Here is a 22,396-nt window from a genome sequence, read left to right on the forward strand (position 1 = left end):
TTCAGTAAGCTTCATGCGCCTATGCATGCTGTTTAATTCCTGCAAGCTGCTGCAAGATCGCACTAGCCTGTGTCCGAAAAATCTTTTGTTAACTGCAAATGTGTTAATAGTGAGCAGCCAGTGGTTGCATTTACTTGCATAGCAGTCTGAGCGCAGTTCAAGCCCTCAATGAGTAGCCATATGCCTGCCTCATGTAAGGCCCACACCCGGTGAAAATTCAGAAGAAAAAAAGTGCGGGCCTTACACAAGTAAATGTATCCCTTCAGCAAGTGCTCAAAAGCATTATATGGCCATTTCATGCTATGTTTACAGTGTCCCGAGGGAACTCTACGTTACACAAACTTTATATTTGCCAAAAAATAGTGGGCACGCTATTGGTTATGTGTAAGCAAAATTCTAAGTACTTTGGTTAATTACAGCCTGATTTATGAGCGGCGCAAGAAATTTATCCCGCTGAACTGGCATAACTACAAGCGACACTGACATCATATTGAGTGGTGACGGGGGAAACAATGTTGAAAATTTGTGTGCGAAGTTGAATGCATGCTCATCAAACACAGCCTCTAATAAAATAATTCTTAGAGGGCTCCCGCCAGGCCACACAGGAAATTTTGGTTATACTGTATGTTGAGAACTGTTACATACCCTCTATAGTTGGGTACAACTTTAGAAGGCAGCGCCATTTGCCCTTCAAAGGTGGATGCGTGCGAGCCTCCACCAGCAAACTCTAGACCGACAACATGAGCCGGACGGCCGGTGACCCCGCCGACGGAGAACATGGTCACCTGCGCTTTGAAGTGGGCGGGACTTTTAAGCTGGGCTATTTCTTTAGTCGTGGAAGCAATTGGCTGCTGCACTTTGGTTATCTGGGTGGGGCCTCTCCTACCTTCATAAGTTGCACCTGACCATAGGAAGCGTTCAACCACAAGAATTTTTCAAATTTGCTCATTATTAGAAAATATATATATTCTTCCAGTGGTCGGTGCCCCTCTTTTTACCTTTCTTCATGATGCCTCTCGACCAGACTGGCTTCCGTCAAAACCTCGACTTCATAAAAATATCTGAAGTGTCGTGAACTCATGATTTCAGGAGGCCAGCATTACTGTTACTGTAGACACTCGCGCCACTTGCCCAATCTAGCCTCCACAAGTCAAATTCTTTCCCTGCATTCTCCCATACACGAGACAGAGGATCGTGTCACATACACGTCACGGTCCATGCCATCTTTCTTAACGCAATAGCGTTAAGAGCCCTGTATCGCCGAAAATCCGGTGTCTGCGTCCACGGCCAGGTAAAATCTAGAACCATGCAGGCCTTCCACGTGGCTCATAGATGTTAGTGAAGTGATTGAATTTCTCAAAGTAGAATGCGTCAGACAATTCGTAAAGTAAGACTTACGCACAACCTACAGACATGATAGCGTTGGATTGTAATTTGAATATACGAGAAAATGTAATTCTATTACGCGGAAACTCAAACGCAAACCATTTTCCAGCTGCCACTTGAGGTCTGTCTTAAGAGCAGCGCAGTCCGCTCGGTTCCTTGCAACACCATAAAACAGAAAGGTCACTCACGTTTCTAGGAAAACATTACGGTTGCACAAGCTTCAATTGCCGGGAAGTGTGAGAAGCAGTAGGGGATCTTTGATCTTTGAGTAGGGGATCTTGTTCCACTCTTAAAGGCATATCTTAAGCGTCCTCACAAATTATTTTTCTCATGTTCATGCTGCGTGGCGGCTTTCCAGTGACAGTCTCGCACGTGAGCCTGCGAGCTGTTGGGTATGTTTCGTTTCGCCCTGTGCACGAGAACACCTGCATTGCTGTATGGCTGCTTCTGTGAACTGGATCTCTCAGTATGCATACATTTGAAGAGAATGGCCCTACTCGTGGTTACTTACTGCAATACACCACATCGTTATACCGTTGGCACCAGTCTAGTGGTATGATAAACCAGTGCCACATGAACACTGAGTTATACCAGTGTCACATGGGCACACTTGGAAGGCCTTCCAGTCGACGGCCTTCAAAACGCCACAACTCTATCGACTCAAAGGAGTTGTCCCGCTGCTACACGGCACTTTTGAAAGGCCGTTGAGTGGTTCAGGCGTTTCTCGCAGAATTGTGTGGCACTGCGGATCTTTATTTTCGTTTTCATGTCACGAAAAGTTAAACAACATTAAAACCTCTTAAAAGCACTATAATTTCTTTTATGTTTGTTTATATAATAAAAGAATTTTGTTTATACATCGTCATACATATATGTTTAGTTTTTAAGTTGTTGAGTAGCGAAACTGCGGCAACGTTCGCGCCGCTCGATCCGGCTGCCGTTTTGGTGTGTGTTCGCACATGTCAAGTGGCAAAAATACTTTATTGAATAATTAATAACACTCATATATAGTAGTTTTATAGCATTTTGGTTTGATTTGTTTTTTTCTAACCGTGAGTACGAGCACACTGTGAACGAGAGGGCATGTACGCGCTGTTTCCGCTTCCGTTGCTCAAAGGCCATCGAGATTTCGATAGAGTTGTAAGGTGCTCCGTTGACTCGATAGACTATTGACTCGGCGGCCTTCGAAACTGCCCATGTGGCAGCTCGAACTTGACCTTCGAGTCAACTGACTATCGGTTGGAAGGCCTTCTAAAGGCCAGTGTGACACGGGTATTAGACGCAAGCAGATCAAAGAGCGTGATCGCACTCCGGAACATGTAGAAAATGACAGTTTCATTCTCTTCGCACATGACTGCACGGCATGGGAACGAGCATGCAAAACGGAAGGACATCTCTTTTGCTATGACAAAGTAAAACAAAAACACACAGACATTCGGTTTATATGTTTTATTGGTCAACTTAAGTTCATTTATTTAAGCAACAGATCAAACAGATAACTGCTGTCTGTAAAAATTCTCAGTCGCATGTCACTTGGAGAGATGTCGCAGCACTGCGAACTACCTAGTGCACTTGAGTGTCTGACATCGACTATCTGGCTGGATGCGGGGCGCCCGCAAGAAGTGCGCAGTGTTCCGTTTGAAATTTCGGCTGTTTTCGAGGCACGTAGCATTGCAATATTTTGCAGGCTTCGTTAGTGTGCATTGTATGCACTGCACTTGTCAGCTCAATATGGCCAGACCAGGTGAGGGGCCTTTAAAAGTGTTTGATAGTGTCGTACCGCTGTTACAACGCATGCTACCCATTGTCCAGAGAGAACTCTTTTAAGTTGCACCAAGCTTATATTTGGTGGAAATGGAGATCATGTTAACGCAACGAAATGCAAAACTTCAATGTTTGTCGCATATAATTAGAAACTTAAATAATTATTAAAGCCTTGCTTTCTTCCCATTTTCATGTGTCATTTGAGGTTTGTAGTTAGTTTCCCTGATGTCCTTGGTGAACTAAACAAGACACTTTGTTTATATGTTTAAGTTTGTTTTGGCAAAAATTAGCAGCATGTTAAGGGTAATGTGTAGATGAATTTAAATTTGTGTGTGTTAATTGTGGCATTTGCAATAACATGTATGCAAGTGCTCTGGAGCATTATGAGTCTAACAGGGGGCGTGAAATTTAGCCCGCTGCTCTGGCATACCTACAAATACCACGAAAATCAAGTTTAGCAAACATGAGGGCAACCACGTGAGGGCAACTCTATGGAAAATTTGTGCACGAAGTTTAATGCGTGTGGATCAAATACGGCCTTTAGAAAAAAATATCGCAGTTTCGCCCGAAAGGCGAAGCATCGATTGCTATCGCAAATTAGTATACAGCTATATGAAGTATAGATAGTAGTTCTATCGACTGTATAAACATGTAAACATTCGCTTACTAAGTTAACGAGCGTGGTGGCACGCGCCCACGAGCAAACATGAACGAATCTCATTCGATGACCGCGGGAACTTGCTGTCAGAAAGCTGGAGTGAGTAAGCGTTGCAGCAGCATTAGCGAGCTAATTGATTTTCGGGTGCTGCCTCTCGCTTCAACGCGAACTAAGTGTCGAGAACACAGCGCACACGAAGCTTTGAGTCCGCCCACTACTCGTCGCAGTTCGCTTTCAAGTTCATCAGACTCTGGAGTTTTGTGTAAGTTTTGTGAGACGCCTAGCGACACCTGCCGGTGCGAAGAGGCAGTAATTGAGTAGTGCGAAGCCCGACTTTTGCTAAGTTGCCTATGCAGCTAGCGACTGCAAAACAACGATTTAACTAGATTTTGGTCCATATTGCGAGTGTTTTGCGCATTTAACACCCAGACAGAGAGCTATGGATTTCTACGATAGTCGGACGGGCTGCCGAACTGCCATAAAGCGCTTGCTGGCTCACTCTTCAGACTGATGGCGGAAACGACTGCAACTGGGATAGCTCCGCTTGCTACGAAGAAACGCCGCAATCGACGCTACTGTTGTGTTGTAAATTGCCATGAACATGAAGGACGGAATAACAACGTTCAGTTTTACCTATTTCCATCGCCATCGTATGAAGGGGAAAGGCGAGAGCGCTGGATACGGGCCGTTCAACTTGTTGGGTAATCGGATTACTTGCATTCCCCACAACAAAGAGGCTCGCATGAGAAAGTGCGACAATTTTGTTCTTCTGTAATTGTGTTGCGTAGCCCTGACGGAGGACCGTAATAACCAAGCGAAAACTCAAGAATCTGCAGCCGCCACTTCGCTGGTAACAGAAAAAACAACGTTGCGAACCATCCTGCTTATGTGCTATCGATATCTCAACAAGTGGAATGGAGAGATTTGGCAGGTCAGCTTAACCAAACATTTTGGTTTGTTTATGAATTCAAAATCCTGTTCTAGAGCATCGTTGTATCGCGAGCTCATTTCTACTTTCGGTATTTTGTATGTTCTGCGCCGATACAACAAGCACGCTTCGCACTGTGCTGAGCCTCTTCGACTGCGTTTTTAAAATGTGAGCAATAAAGTTGCTGTAATTGCGAAGTAACGCACGTGTGTAAGGAAAAATATTTCGCATTTATTTACATTTATTTGTGCGCGCTTGTTGCTCGAAGGGTCTGCGAAAAGTTCGAATTAAGATACTGAGCGATGCTGTAGCTCCTGCGAGAAAGAAAGATGCAGCGCGTAGGCACTGTAGGAAGCTTACTTTCGTTATGATCGCACGCTGTTTGCTGCCTTGGAAAACGTTTTCTGTTTGCTACCCTGGAAAAGGCTATGAAAGGATTTACTCTGTAAATAATTGCGAGACAAAACATTACTATAAAGTACATAAAATATAGGAATCCAGAGAAAAGACGGGGAATCCGGGAGATGGCAATTCAAGGCGATGAGCAAAACGTGAACAAGGTGAATGCAGGAGCCCCTGCATTCACCTTGTTCACGTTTTGCTCATCGCCATAAAATATAGGAGGTACTTAAGTCTTGTGTTCAGGACATTTCAATATGAACCAATTTGAAATGCTTAGATTTTTATGCTGATATGCCTATAGACAAACCTGATGCTCTCTATACTTGCGAGTTGCAGCACGCCAAAATAACACTTGAGGCTTTACTTTATATTGTACACGTACTTGGCCCTGCTGCGCTTCCTTTCCGTCGCGTGGATGGGTGGAAGAAGCTTTCCAGGTCCTTGATTTTTAGGAAACCGTCATCATCATCATACTCATCAGCCTAGTTACGTCCACTGCAGGGCAAAGGCCTCTCCCAGTCTCGTCCTCTCCTATACTTCCCCAACTACCCCGGTCATGTACTAATTGTGGCCATGTTGTCCCTGCAAACGTATTAATGTCATCCGCCCACCTAACTTTCTGCCGCCCCCTACTACGCTTCCCTTCCCTTGGAATCCAGTCCGTAACCCTTAATAGAGAGTTTTAGAATAGGGGCCCCAATATTTTGGGACCCCAAAGAGCTTTGCGGGTGTTAGCGTTGGGGCACGCAGGAGTGAAGAGTTTTAGAATAGGGCTTTGCCACGGGCTTTGCGTTTGCAGATGGATGGATGGATGGAAGGTAGGAGCGTCCCCTTTGAAACGGGGCGATGGCAGTTGCCACCATGCTCAGATTTTTATTTTGCCTTTTATTTTTATCTGTGTTGTGTGTTATTGAATTTCTCGATTTTCTTTAAGTACGTCTTCCTACCCTTTTAACCTTATGTCACCTCTCTGCTTTTGAGCCACCAATCCTCCAATCGCCTTTTGCTAATTTCCACCGCACCTTTATTTACATGACTATCATTATCTCTGAACCCTAGGGCCTCAGGAAGGGTGACTGTGGCCGCATCGACATCGGGGTTGATACCACCACATTTTAGTATGAGGTGTTCCATTGTTTCTACATATTTACCACACACAGTACATGTGTCTTCTTCTTCGTTAAATTTCTTTTTATAGCTCCGCGTTCTAAGACATCCTGATCTCGCTTCAAAGAGTAGGGCACTGCCTCTTGAGTTATCATAAAACGCTTCCTTCCTGATCTGCTGTTTCCAGTATCGATATAGTTCTACACTATGCTTCTTTTCCATTGAATTTATCCAATTTTTACCTTCCGCATTTTTAACCTGTCGTTTAATGCTCTGTCCTTTTTCGTCCTCGTGTCTGGCATACTTACTGGTTAGCTTCCTAGTTCTTTTCCGCCATTGTGAGTCAACGCTCTTTCTGTATAGGTATTTAAACACCTTAGCTGCCCACCTGTTATTATCCAATTTCCTCAGACGTTTTTCATATAGGATTTTACTCTGAGCTTCCCGTGCTTCGAATGATGCCCAGCCCATATCTCCCTGTACTGCTTCGTTTGTGGTTTTCCCGTGGGCACCTAGTGCTAACCTTCCCACAGCTCTCTGATTTACCTCTAGTCTCGACTGAACCTCTGCCCTCAAACACAGGACCGCATTCCCGAAAGTAAGCCCCGGCACCATTACTCCCTTCCAAATGCCTCTCAGTACCTCATACCTGTTGTAACCCCACAATGCCTTATGTTTCATTATCCCGGCATCTCTTCGCCCTTTTGCTATTAGAGACTGTTCGTGCTTTTCCGTGTACATCTGCCCTTTGTTTATCCATACCCCGAGATACTTGTATTCGGCCACTCGGGGTATTTCGTGGCCTTGTATTGTAAGCTCCTGATCAGTTGTATCGTTGAAAAACATCCCACCGGACTTAGCTGCACTAAAACTGAAACCTAAACTGTCTCCTTCGTCCCCACAGTAATTAACCAGAGTTTGCAAATCTTCCTGGCTATCTGCGAACAGTAAAATATCGTCCGCATACATTAAACCCGGTAGTCGTTGCTCAACAACCTTTTCGCCTAATCTGTACGACAGATTATACCCTAGATTGCTTCGTTGTAACCTTTTTTTCATGCTTATCATATAAAGCATAGCTTCTTGCGCTGACAGCGCCACTACGGCGTCTAAGAAAAACGATTAAAAATAATTAAATAAAATATACCATCTTATGATATGAATAGTAATTTTGACTTGCGTGTATTCGCGTTTAATTACAATTCAGAGGTTATTCTTCAAGCAGCAAACAATTAGTTGTGCTTAGTTTGGAGCAACAAAACCAACTTTACGTGCCTTCACCAGCCAAGCTTAGTCGTGTTAGGCCTACGCGCCATAATATCCACACTCGAATTCGGAATCAGCGGCGTCTAATGAATCAATCTTCATAACACACGCTAGTTGAGAGAAAGCGATAACTGCAGTCACTTCTCCTAGCTTGCTAACTTCACGCATTACCGCGAATCGAACCCAGTTTGGTGCTAGTATAGTGAACTAGAAGGGGGTAGTGGGATGGTATCAGGGAGAGCCCGCGGGTGTGGCATCTCACGTCGACGCCGCCAGATGGCGCCACTAGAGCATGGGCTGTACGGAACGCGAAACTCGTGAGCATTTTCAACGTGGAGAAAGCCGTGTGCGCTTGGTGTCGCGCCGAAAAAAAGAAAGCGCGCAGCTCCGTAACATGTTTTCTGAAAACTTCCTCTGAAATAATGTTGAATTCCAATGGCGGAGTCGGAGCAACCGACGGACTCCGCGAGCGAGCACTCGACTCTGGCGTAGAGCAACGCCTCCAAATCCGCGAGTGGAACACAACCTGCGCCGCCGGAGCAAGGCGGAAGCGGAACTTGTATCGCCGAGTTACCCAGGGTACATTGCGTGTTGTCATTTCCTTCCGCTGTTTGCTCCCAGCACCGCCGCAGCGGTCACTTCTCTCTTCAGCGCCGTTCACCTGCTGTTTTTTTAAAAGTGCGGAATGGATATCTCGCCAAGCTTGCAGCAGCTTTTGCTTCCTCGCGAGTCGTGACCGGTGGCGCCACCCAGCAAACAAACGTGGTAAAGGAAATACGTCACGCAGAGTTCCGGTCCACTCCGCCGATTTTGGCGGAGCATCTTTTTCTGCTCCACGGAGTGACTCCCGCTCTGAATCCACTCTGACTCTCTTATTGGAACACCTTACTCCCGCCCTCACTCTGTCATTGGAACAAACTTGCTCCGAAACGAGCAGAAAAACTTGCTCCGACTCCGCCATTGGAATTCAACATTATAAGGCAAGGCGCAGAGAAAGGTGGAAAGGCGTACGTTCTTCAAGCTTGCGTGAAAATAAAGCCGACCCAACGAGTGCAGACTAACGGCCGCACGACGATGCGACTGATTTCTAAGCTAAAAGCTCGCGAACACGGTAGAAGACGTAAATATGTGAATGGGTAAATTACTTAATTCATTTGCCATTAACAATTTTTATACTGGTCAGGACGGAATCGCATTCACAAATTCAAGTGAGCCAAACAATTGCGGCGCGTGTACTAACACATTCGGAACAGAGGCCAGATGTGATGAGGTTTTATTCCTTTAAGTGCGATTTTGTTTACGAAAGCATATATCCACTGAAAGCTAGGGAGTTAATCCTATGGTTATGCTACTATTATGCGGTCGTAGTGGTTACCAGGGATATCGAAATTTCGTAACACAGCAAAATAATGAGAACTCGCGGTGGACAAATTGTTTTTGGCCACCACGAGTTCTCTTTATTTTGCTTTATTGGTACAAAAGATGGGCAGCTACTCCTTTCTCAAAGTGCATGGCTGCTACGAGAGAGGCACTACGAGGAACGGCTTATCTTCGCGTGCAATTTCTTTTTAAGCCGTTCCTATCGCGATTGGTTGATCCCTTTTACATAGAAGTGCAGCCTGGTCAGCACATAGAACTTGGTCAACTCTGTTGTGAACGCATCTGAGTGCTGGCTGCAGCCTAAGGCATAGCCGAAGTTCTGCTTCACTAGCAACATTACAACCACTATGCTGTCACTGCAGAGTTTCTCTCGGCTGAAGAACACAGTGAAGATGTCCTCCAACTTCTTCACGGCCCTGAAAAGCTCCAGCGAAGGATATAACAACCCTCCCTTGTCGCATGTCACAGTGAACTCAGAGTTTCTGCTTTCCGTATTGGGGGTTTCCAAAAGAAAGGCCTTGCAAGGCATGCAGTCATAACACTTCAGAAACTTTCGAGCAACATACCCTGCCATGTAATGTATTAGACGGTCGTCGCTTTTCTGCTCCACCAACTCTCTGTGCCCAGCAAGCAGGAATACTACGAAGCATGCGCTCGGCTGAAGCTAGGTTTCCTTCCTCAATAAGATGGTCGATTGCAGCAGCCCTGGCTCATTGAGCTGGAGCATCTTGCGCACTCAGGAAAGAACTCATTACTCCACTAGCTCCATTAACGTCATCATTGCCTGAGCGTACTATTTTCGCAAGGTTATAAAATGATAGGCAATTAACGACAATTAGAAACTGCATTGGTGATGGGTAGTCATTAAACCCACATGATTGCCTGACATACCGAAAAAGTTTTCCAGTGAATCCTGGCTTAACCTGGATGTCATAACATACCTAAATCCCTGGCTGACAAGATAATCCAGCAGTGATAATGTGCTGGATATCGCCACCCTTAGGCCATCTGCAGTTGAACCGCTTAAAAATCCACCTACTCTTTTAGCATGTTTCGCACACAAACCGCACATGTTTCGTCGAGTTTCTTGTCTTGGCGGGGCACGTTGCGTTCCCAAATTCGCCGTGTTTATTCATTTTTCGGCGCGGTGAACAACGACGGCTGCTTTCCTTTTTTCAACTTATATCCTGTTTCACAGCCAGGAGCGAAGCAGTGTCGTTGCCGTTTCGACCTTCCTACTTCTCACGTGTTCGGCCGACTGCGCGCGAAACAGACTCGAACGGTAGGTTGAAACACCAAAAACAGTCAACGTCGCGAATCAAGCCCGCACGAACAAGCGCGCGAAGCCCTTTATTCTGTGGCGAAGCAGCGGAGGGAGCCAGCCCAGGCCCCGCACACTCTCAAGTTCAACAAACGGCCACAGAGGGCAAAAAAATCGACCGCGCGCTGCTGCTAACAAAACCAGCATAGTAATATCACTTCGGGATGCTTACGTTAGTTTGAACATTTTCCGCTGGAGGCGCCGTAATAAGCAAAATTTTTTTTTGCAAACTTTCTCCTACAATTACCGAAGCGCGTTTATTACATGAAAAAGAGGGCGAAATTATCATTGCTAATTTGATATTGTATTCTTTGTAAGTAAGTTTATTGTTTCTTTGTCATTATAAACGCAAATAGCATTCAGCATCATCGATCTTTCACGTGACCTCTCGGCTGGATTTTAAATTTTTACCGGTATTTTCGAGTGCATGGCGGCACGAATTCATTCGTTCGTGCGCTCAGACTGGTTGCTTCTTTTTCGCTAGAACTAGTTTATTGCGCTTCGATGTCACGCGTTATTTAACCTGGGGTGAAGTGACGTGTTTGCAAGCGGACATGTAAGCCCGAAAGTTGGGTATCGGTCGTGAGCCATTCGGAACACGTCTGCATCGAAACAGGAGCTGGATTCTGGTGCGGCTGACAACGGCAATAACGGTGAGTCGTTCAGCACCGCTGCTTGAATCGTTATATAATATTCGTCTCATTAACTTACAGGCGGAGACAAGTTAACGAACTAGATCCTGCACAGCATATGGCAGTCGGGATCCTCCGTTTGCTGTTTCCTAAATAAACCGTTACTTGCGAGGCTGTCGTTATACACACACAATCGGGAAAGAAGGAGCGATATCGGAACGCGCGCCTCATTTTTCATCTTATTGCAGCCGTGGCCATAGGTAACTGGGTAGCCTTAACAATATACATATAAAACTTATTTTCGAGTCCGCCGGCAACTTTTTTCGTCCACAAAATCGAATAATCCTTTGGTAAAATGATGTGAAAGTACAGAATTTAATGTATTAAACAGTTGCAAGCGTGATAAATCACTCATATTTCGTACTTGTTGGTTCCAAATGTTCTTGCTGTTCAGTTTGGTTTACCGTAGGGCATTTATTTTTGCAGCAGTGCAGCAGTGCATCACGTTCGTGCAGAAAAATAATGCATCAGTTCTAATAGCTTCATGACTTTCATGTATTTGCTTGTGGAACCAGCAGTGTGATCTCTTCCAGTGTATAAATGAACGCACAAATGTTCTCATTTGTGATCTTAATAATACTTAAACTGTTTACATGCATTGTATAGTTAGGCAGGCATAAATTTATGGACAACAGCAATATTTATTTAACGTGCTGCTTAAGCGCCCTAGAACAGACAGGGTATATTTGCATGTGTTCTGTAGTCGCAAACCATTACAATATATATGTCACACCTTTTTGCATTTCATATTGCAAAATTGTGCTTTTTTCAATTTCTGATTCAGTCAAAATTTCTGTTCCAGACATGCAGTAATGAGGATGGCACCAGTATAAAGCAACACACTCCACACACTAAACAGAAGCTGCTGCCTGCTACAACAAGGCCATTGTGTGGACATTGGCTGCTACTACAAGGTAAACAACATGTGGTTCAGAAATAAATATGCCTGATATATGCTGTATTGTCTTGCTAGTCTTGAGATACATGTCATTTGTTTGCAGCAGAAATTAATGTTTGCTCATGTTTATGGTTCAGTATAATTGGTTCGAACATAAAAGAAAACACACATGAGTTTGGCTAATCTGTGCTGTATCTCATGTGTCACCGTTCTGCCCCAACAGAGTCCATGCCAAGCATACCTTGGTCATCACAGGAGCTCCTATCCACACCAACAGAAAGGGGCTGGAGCTGAATTTGCAAGGCTTTTACACCACGAACAAAGAAGTGCATGCAGAAGAATTTACATGAGATATCAAGTCTGCAGAGCACTGTGTCAAGACTGAAAAGAGCTTCAGCCACCATTCCACCAGCGCGGACAAATTGGCTGAGTCATCCAGGTAACTCAAAAAGGACTTTATGGAAATTCTTCGTCTTCAGATGCGCCTGCAACTTCTGATCAAGCACGGACGGCGCTGGCCAAAAGAGTTCCATCAGTTTGCTCTTAATCAGCTTCCTGGCCATGTCAATTCCATTTGTGCCAAGTGTAATTTTTCTTCTATAAATGCAAGCTTTTTCATTGCCCATTCTCGTTAGAGATCATTCATCCTCATCCAAACATAAAGGTCAACCGATTCTTCGCTGATACTTAATACCAGTCACTGTCTAGCAGCATAACATATCTGTAGCAGTACCTTTTGTGCATGACAATATGCACTAATTCCTCTCCTGAAATAGCTGATGCAACATCGACATGTTTCTTGCATTAACCTACGCACTGTTTGCTATGCACCATTTTACTTTTCTTGATGTTTTTGGCCTTCAATGCTTGCAGAGCAGGGTGGCTTCTCTCTTGAATGCAAGCTTTCTCATTTTCCATATTCCTAGTCTTGTTGATGGTTGCTCTTCTTCCTCGATAGCCTGGGTCTTTGCGCAAGCTACACTGAATGATAGATTGCAGAATCTGGTTTTGCTGCCCCACTTGGTTGTGGTCGCCGTGTTACATTTCTCGGATGTGGGGGCCTGCTCAGTTACATTGGTAAGCAGTCTCTCGAGGTAAGCATTTGCTCCTGCAGTCCGCACAGCGACATAGACTCCCAGTTTACACACCATGATTCGTGCTCCCCGTTCAGCCTTTCCTGCTGCAGCCATGTGCAAATTGTGCCTGCGGCCTTTCTCAGTCGCAATTAAGCACGAATGGAGACAAGCATACGTGCTTACATGGTCCAACGTGTTTGAAGTTCATAGCCGCATGGGTGGAAAGGCCCGCATAAATGGCTGCCGAAGGTGATGCCCACGAAAGCGACTTGTCCATAGTGAGACAAAGTGGGACACCAAATGTGAGCCACACATTAGTGGCCCTAGACAGAAAAGAAACATGCAGGTTGGAAAGGAGTTAACGCTAAAATGCCGGATAGTCCATTTCGCTGTGTTGGTTGTGGCAGCAGATGCCTGCATCACTTGATTGCTTCGCAATGGAAGTTGCTCATCTTCAACGGCAACTGTTGGTTCAAACAGGTGCGACGCTCTGTCCAATCCGTTTGTACTGCTGTTTGTCGCTCGTTACCAGACCACCACATGCGACGAAGGCAAGCATTATGCCTGTAAGTAGGCGGCTTAATGTATCCTAAGAGACCCGTGTATGTGAATGCTCACTGTTGCCATATGGTTTGTAGCCAATGTATAACGTATTCTCTGAACACTATGTGGTGAATGATTGCCGTTTATTTTTGCTGTTATCTCACTTGGTTACGGTCGCCGTGTTATGCTTATCGGATGTGACGGCCTGGTCAGTTGCACTGGAAAGCAGTTTCTCGAAGTAAGCATTTGCTCTTGCAATCTGCCCAGCGACATAGACTCCCAATTTACACACCGTGATTCGTGCTCCCCGTTCACGTCCAGCCTTTCCTGCTGCAGCCATGGGCAAATTGTGCCTGTTGCCTTTCTCGGCCGCGATTAAGCACGAACGGAGACCGGCATACGTGCTTACATGTTCCGACGTGCGTGAAGTTGGGTGCAAAGGCCCGCAAAAGTGGCTGATGAAGGTGATGCCCACGAAAGCGACTTGTCCATATTGAGACAATGTGGGACACCAAGTGCGAGCCACACATTAGCGGCCTCCGAAAGAAAAGTAACGTGCAGGTTGGAAAGGAGTTAAGGCTGAAATGCAGGGTAGTCCATGTCGCTGTGTTGGCTGCGGCAGCAGATGCCTGGTTCACCCGATTGTTTCGCAGTGCAAGTTGCTCATCTTTAACGGCGACTGCCGCTGCAAACAGGCGGGACACTGACCAATCTGCATGAGCCGCTGGTTTTCGCTCGTTACTAGACCGCCATGTGTGACGACGACGGTGAGCCGTTTACGAGCTCGCGTCAAAGATTCCAGTGTATCTCGACATACAAATTTTATTTCTGTTATTGCACGAAAATGTACATACACTGCTTGTCTTCTGCCAATAAAGTCGCACGTTCTGTTCACTCACTTGTGGCTTGTTTGTATGGCCGTCAGTAGAGGCTCTTTGCTCTCCTGGCAATTAGAACGCACCGGCTACGCGGCAGCCGAGGCGAGTACGGCGCGTACGAGCGGATACAAGCGTACACGACCGGCGAGAAGCGGCCATATTAAATGATGCTCTAAAAAAAAAAAAAAATGCGCAATTCCGCTTCCTGTTTTAGCAGCGTTATCTGGCGTCCACCTAGGTAAGTTCCATGCGCTGCCGCTGCTTATTTTCGAACCACTGCGGAAGGTACAGTTTCCCTTCTCGGCCAGCCCACGCGACTACAGCGCCGCCACCGAAATCCGCTTCCCGTCCGCACTCGCCGCCTCGCTACAATGCATAGGGTGCTCCGGCTCCTGAGCCCACTACCCCCTTGTGCTAGGTTAGAGCCGTCGCTTCGATGGGTGCCGCCATGTTTGTTGACGCAAAGCTTTTGGGAACGCTATTTGAGCTCCCGCTAAATCGGTGAAATAGCGTTCCCAACGCAAAACCCAAACGCAGTTCGCGTCTCGCGCATGCGCAGTGGCTTCGACGCTATTTCTTTGGGGCCCCAAAACGTTTGGGGCCCCTATTCTAAAACTCTCTAATGACCATCGGTTATCTTCCCTCCTCATTACATGTCCGGCCCATGCCCATTTCTTTTTCTTGGTTTCAACTAAGATGTCATTTACCCGCGTTTGTTCCCTCACCCAATCTGCTCTTTTCTTATCCCTTAACGTTACACCTATCATTCTTCTTTCCATAGCTAGTTGCGTCGTCCTCAATTTCAGCAGAACCCTTTTCGCAAGCCTCCAGGTCTCTGCCCCGTAGGTGAGTACTGGTAAGACACAGCTGTTAAACACTTTCCTCTTGAGGGATAGTCGGCAACCTGCTGTTCATGATTTGAGAATGCCTGCCAAACGCACCCCAGCCCATTCTTATTCTTCTGGTTATTTCAGTCTCATGATCCGGATCAGTGGTCACTACCTGCCCTAAGTAGATGTATTCCCTTACCACTTCCAGTGCCTCGCTACCTATCGTAAACTGCTGTTCTTTTCCGAGAATGTTAAACATTACTTCAGTTTTCTGTAGATTAATTTTTACGTTAGAATAATGATTACGCACTCACACGTATTACGAAAATTTTGACCTCAGAAATAGGCATCGCATTCTTTCTATGCCATCCCTCATATATTATGGCTGTATACAGGCCAAAAAGCAATGCCGAAGCGCACAGCTTACATATGTATCGTGCTGGTTCACCAACCGCAGTGATCGCTGTGTTGAGCAGCGCCATCGGCCTCATGCAGGAAGGCTAGCTTAGACATATGGTAATTTGAAGCCTACTAGGCTTGAAATGCGCGAGAACGATGCCGGTGCATCACAAATATTTGATAGCGCCTGCAGCTTAGATGTTTCGGGGTTGCCTTAGGTTGGCCGTGCACGAGCGTGCGCTCTTATGCTTTGTTTTACTCCGTACGCCAAGCGATCTGATAATGAGCAGATTTACCATTTCATGCTGATAATACAGAGACGCCGGTTTTCTTTGTTGAATTAAAACCGATATAAGCAAAATAGTTCACAACACATACACACACCGCGACTGGTAATCATGTGCGTACACCGCGGCTGATAAAGCGCGTCACATTTTTGCGCCCCCAAGAGATATTTCCGCCTAATGTAGTTACCTATGCACCGAAAGGCTTTCCTGACGACCTTATATGAACGGACATGGCGTAAATTTTACAAAGTACCATATAAACATCTCGAAATCTTTCCGCAGCACGCGACAGCGATACTTTCAAGCAGCGCCGCGCCGCGCCGGATCGCCCAAGCCAGAGAGGAGGAAAGGCTCTCCGCGCGCCCTATCCTCCTCGCCCGATGAAACGGTCTCAGCCGCGGAAGTAGAATTCCCCCCCCCACCCCCCTTCCTTCTCCTCGTGCCTTGTACGCAACGGAAGATAGGATGCCTTGATGCCCGCGCGCGCCGCCAAGGGTGAAGACATCCACGTCGTCTGCTACGACGGCTGCCATTACGTTGCCCGCCGCAGCTGGGTAGCATGCGAAATGCGCTACCGCTTGCGGTGCATCGGATACGTTCGGAAACAAGTGCACGTTAGCGAGATTTTTTTCTTTAAAGTTTGTACATCACTTAGCAATGTTGTTGCCTAAATGCTTATTAAGGGAACGATATCACAAGAATCCAACAAATACCGACACCAAGGACAACATAGGGGAAATTACTTGTGCTTAATAAATGAAATAAGGAAACGATAAATTATTGGAAATTAAAGTGGATGAAAAAGCAACTTGCCGCAGGTGGGGAACGATCCCACAACCTTCGCATCCTTCGATCCCACAACCATCCCACATCCCAAAACCTTCGCGAAATGCGAATGTTGTGGGATGTGGGATACCGAAGCTACCTAAGCACGCTTATGGTGGCTTATTTTGCTAAGTTTACAAACAATTTACTTATTTATTATGGATGGCATCATACGTATTGTACACAGGATAAAGTGCCAGGGGCAGTATGGTACACATATCCTGCTACGATGAAATGACAGCGTCCTTATCATTATTATGCATGCTCAAAGGATTGAAATACTGAATATATATATATATATATATATATATATATATATATATATATATATATATATATATATATATTGTACCGGAGCACTTCGGCGCCAGTTCTGTGCCAGCACAGAAAAAGTTTACGTTCGTGTGTGTCTCGGTCTGTTGCTTTTTCTGGGTGTGGCTGCCTTGTGTTAGTGGCTCTTTTCCAGACGTCGTGCCCACGTTGCCGAGATGAACACGCCTGTTACATTTGGTGGAGGTGCTGGGTAGTGTCTTTCCTCGTCCTGGAGCTCCGCAGCCGTACTTTACCATCTCCCACTGCAATGACTGGGGACGCAACTACCTCTCAAGCCGTACGTACCCACCCCCGCGCCTGCCATGTGTGCTGGTGTGGTTCGTTAACGTGACCCTCCGACATTCAGTGGTACTGATGATCGCGATGCCGAAGACTAGCAGTCCGAGTATGAACGCTGTAGCGTTCATAACAAGTGGGATGACGCTGCCAAGCTGACTTACGTCATCTTTTACCTGACTGATGTGGCCAACTTATGGTTTAACAATCATGAAGCCAATTTTATGACCTGGTAGGTTTTCAAGGAAACCCTCACTTCGCTCTTCGGTCGGCCAGCCGTGCGCAAGCTTCGCGCTGAACACCGCCTGCGCGGCCGAGTTCAACGAAATGGCGAGACCTTCACGAGCTATATTGAAGACGTTATCGACCTCTGTAGGCGGGTGAATGCTTCAATGGTAGAAACCGAGAAAATAAGTGCACATCCTGAAAGGCATAGACGACGATGCCTTCCATATGCTGGTAGCCAAGAACCCTCGGACAATCGCCCAAGTAATCGAACTGTGCCAAAGTTTTGATGAGTTGCGTAAGGAGACCTTTCCACGCGTGGTACGACTGTGCAATCCGCGGAAATTTCAGACTTGGAAACTACACGTACTGGAGCTGAATATTCCGCCCTGCTGCCGCAAATTCAGCAGTACGTTCGCGAGGAAGTGGCCCGCCCTGTTTTCCAGACCCCTACCACATTGGACAACCCGCTCCTTCGTGTCATTCAGACGCAAGTTGCTGAGACACTGCCATCCCCTGTGGCACTGACGCACGTTACAGCACTTCTCACTTACGCTGAAGCCGTGACTCGCTCATATGCGCGACCACCGCCAGCGCTAAGCAGCCCAGTCATCAGCTTCTACTCGCCGCCACGTCCCGAACGCCCGGTTCACGTACCAGCGTACCCACCTTCCGGACACTCTCACAACTCATGGCGTACTCCGGATAACCGCCCCGTCTGCTGCGCCTACGGTATCGCTGGGCATGCTGCGCGCCACTGTCGCCACAGTGTAGGGTATTTTCGTCACGTCGTGCACCGCTTTGAATACACACCTCAATGACCAGAACGCCACGTTGACGCTGACGCTTCGGACTCTTCATGTCGGGCTACCTTCAGCTCACGTCGGTACCTCGCCGCCGCTCCATTCCCTCCCCCCCCCCCCCCCCCGGCTTCGGCGGTCCAATTCTCCGCTGAGGGAAAACTAACAGCCGCCGTTTCTAAGGCAAGAACTGCGCTGCCGTCGAAATTGCGCTGCCGTCATCGGCTTGTGCTCGTATTTCCGGCGTTTCACCCGCAATTTCGCCTCCATTATCGCCCTCTTGACGCAGCTTCTTGCCGGCAGCACGGACCTCTCGACTTGGAATCCGAGTGTGGTAAATCATTTACAATGCTTCGCCGACTCCTGACATCCCCTCCGGTACTTTGATCCTACCGCACCTACTGAAATCCATACGGACGCTAGTAGTATACTCGCCCAACGCAAGTGTGGCTTTGACGAGTATGTTGTGGCATATGCCAGCTGTACACCAACAAAGTCAGAATAGAATTACGTCACAATGGAAAAGGAATGCTTGGCCATTGTTTGGGCAATCGGTAAATTTCGTACTTACCTTTACGGTCGTCAGCTTTACGTTGTCACCGACCACCATGTCCTGTGTTGGTTATCGTCGTTGAAAGATCCCAATAGACACCTCGCTCGCTGGGCTTCACGCCTTCAAGGATATGGCGTTCGTGTCATTTATCATTCGAGAAGAAAACACTCGGACGCTGACGCCCTCTCCCGTTCGCCCCTACCTTCTGAATCTGTCTGCTCAGCAACTTCCACCTGCGATTCGTCATCCCTTACCATCACCGACATGCCGCCGGAGCAGTGCAAAGATCCCCGGATCGCTTCGCTGCTTGACCATATATCTCGATTTTTGCCTCACTCACCCTCACGCCACCCTTCGTCTTCAAGCTTCACACTTTGCCGTTCGCGAAGGCTTGTTGTACCGTCGCAATTACTTAACCCACGGCCGCAGGTGGTTCCTTGTTATTCCTCGTCATTTGCGCTCGGACATTTGCAGCGTTTTCCATGATGACCCCCATGTGGCCACGCCGGCACATTCAGGACGTATTGCCATCTTCGCCTACGGTACTACTAGTGCGGCATGTATCGCCACGTTCGCCAGTACGTTCGGTCATGCCCTACGTGTCAACGCCGCTAGACAACTCCTCACAGCACCGCCGGTCCTCTACAGCCATTACCTTGCACTGCCCAACCGTTCGACCGCGTTGGAGTCAATCTTTTCGGTCCCCTTCCGAACACTCCTGATGGCAACCAGTGTGTCATCGTCACCTTGACCACCTCACACGGTATGCTGAAACATCGGCGCTGCCAACTAAAGCCCCTCCATCCACGCGCCACCGTCGTTTGGTCGGCGGAAACATGTATGGAGGGGCTTTACTGCCAACCACCACCGCGAAAGATATTGCTTACTTCCTTCTTCGTCACGTCATTCTGCGACATGGTCCACCACGTGAATTGCTAAGCGACCGTGGCCGCGTTTTTCTCAAACATCATCGAAGCCCTCTTAAAGGAATGTCAGATTGTACATCGCACCGCCTCAGCCTACCATCCTCAAACTAACGGCATGACGGAACGTTTCAATCGTACCGACATGCTAGCGATGTACGTATCCGACGATCACACGAATTGGGACCGGATACTTCCATTCATAAACTACGCTTATAACTCTGCCACCCAAGCTACCACTGATTTCTCACCTTTCTTCTCTACGGACGTGAACGATCATACTGCATAGACACAATTCTGCCATACCAGTCTGACGTCTCTAAAGCGAAACTTACTTCTGAAGTGGCTGCTGTTAAGAATGGCCGTACGGGCCAGCTTTCAGCCCGCTGCACGTGTTCCAAGCCCACCAGACAGGGATCCATTCCGAGAACTGCGGACGGCCGGCAGCCACGTGGCGCGCGATCAACTCCGGAAATTGGTACTTGGCCGAGCCACCCGGGACAAAGCAGTTCTACGAAGCCCTCTGACGTCGGCACTGAAAGCTGGGCGCTACCGAGAACTGCGGATGACCGGCAGCCACGTGGCGCGCGGTCAGCTCAGGAATGTGGTACTCCGCCGCGCCACCCGAGACGGAGCAGTTCTACGAAGCCCTCGGTCGTCGACTCCGGAGCCTTTGTGTGTATGGGTTCGCACCTGTGTGTTTGCGTGTGTGTGGGCGTAAACGATAGTGCGGGGCGGCGGCAAGTTTACAATGCTTGGACGAACCTTCCCGACCATTCGTGCTCCGTCCACGACCGAACGATGACGTCGAACTATGACGTCAAGCGGAGAGCTTATAAGCAGCGTTTGCCGGCTGCTAGAGTGTGCTCGTGTCGTGATCGTTGTCGGGAGCTGAGTGCTCCTTGTCATGCTAGAAATGAACTAGTGAGCTGTGTGCTCGTAAACTGTTCGCTGTATGTTAGTTTTGCGGGCTCCATATGGGAGTCGCGCTGGACTGCCAATGTATCTTGCTTAAACTGTTAATATGTAAATAAATCCTGTTCACCGAGTTCCTGTCTACGACCTTCATCTCCTTCGAATGGTGGCAGCGGCGAGATAGTCCGACGACTCCTACATCTGGTCGACAGCGGTAGGACCGTCCGCCAAATCTTACACTGCTTATGCAGAAGAATGCCGTCACGGCGTCAACTGGCGCGTTCGTTTACCACGCAAGACAAGTGTCTTCAAAAATCTCGCCATGACGCCTCTGCATCTATACTGTCCACTATTCCCCCGGAACGCTGGTTTGGCTATGGGTTCCATCCACCACACTCGGCCTTTCTACTAAGCTCTTGTCCAAATACCACGGTCCTTACAGAGTCGTAGAGCAAACGTCGCCCGTGAACTACGTCATCGAGCCGGTCGAGCCAGCTCCCGACATCGTTTCCGAGAGCGCGAAACAGTTCATGTCGCACGGCTTAAACCGTGCTACGACCCACCTGTGCTGTCTTCTGCCTAGGTCGCCACGTTGGCTCCTTTCTACCCGGGGAGTATTGTACCGTAGCACTTCAGCGCCAGTTCTGTGCCAGCACAGAGAAAGAAGAAGGTGACGTTCGTGTGTGTCTCGCTCAGTCGGTTTTTCGGTCTGTGGCTGCCTTGGGATAGTGGCCCTTTTCCAGACGCCGTGCCCACATTGCTGAGACGAACACGCCTGTTACGATATATATATATATATATATATATATATATATATATATATATATATATATATATATATATATAATGCGGCTGCTGTTCCCCCTATTAATATCTGACGTTCGGTACCACTCCCCGCACCTCACCATTTAAAGCATGAAGCATGCACTGTGCGGGCATACCTGACACATATATGCTATCCCTCCACCTTTATGAAACGACACCCGGCCATTCCAGTGTACAGGTCATTTATTTGTGTCCATAAATGCCGTGATGACAGAAGCTATTCCACAAATAAAATGCTATAACAGCAGCTTGGGCTTGTTGGTTTTCCATCCTGGTGTTAACAGCGCAAAAAACGTAGAGGGGTACACGAAACCAGAAGACGACACCACGATCGCTCGTGTGTCGTCATTGCTTAACACCAGGAAATCGCTCCATGGCAGAATTTACTGAGGACTGACACTGGCCGCTTTCAGAGTTATCGCGAAAGTGTCAAGAAAAAAAAAAACAATAAAAAACCAACCTGCCTAATGATTCAGGACCGTGCGAGAAGGCAGCTTTACAACACAGAAACAGTGAAAGATAAAAAAGAAAATGTAACTGCACACGTGCATACATGGGCATCAGACCAGCACAGATGGCATACTTAAAACACGGAAAGGAATGTACAAAACAAGAATATCATCTGAAGACATACGTACATAATATCTTCCATGATACATTTCACATTACAAAAGATAGCGAAAGCAAAAATCAAAGGCAGATACAGGACCAACCAAGTTCAGTAAGGAATGTTTACGAAGCAAAATGAAGGATTAAAAAGTATGCACAGGTGAAGAGGAGGAGGAATAAACTTTATTTGTGAACAGCATATTTGAGACCTAGGCCTCTCTACCTCGGTGACTGCTTCGAGCCCTCGGGCCCTGGCGGAGTCTTCGGCCTGCTGGATTGATTGCTTTGAGTTGGTCT

This window comes from Dermacentor andersoni, chromosome 6, assembly GCF_023375885.2.
Source record: "Dermacentor andersoni chromosome 6, qqDerAnde1_hic_scaffold, whole genome shotgun sequence".
Classification (NCBI taxonomy): Eukaryota; Metazoa; Arthropoda; class Arachnida; order Ixodida; family Ixodidae; genus Dermacentor; species Dermacentor andersoni.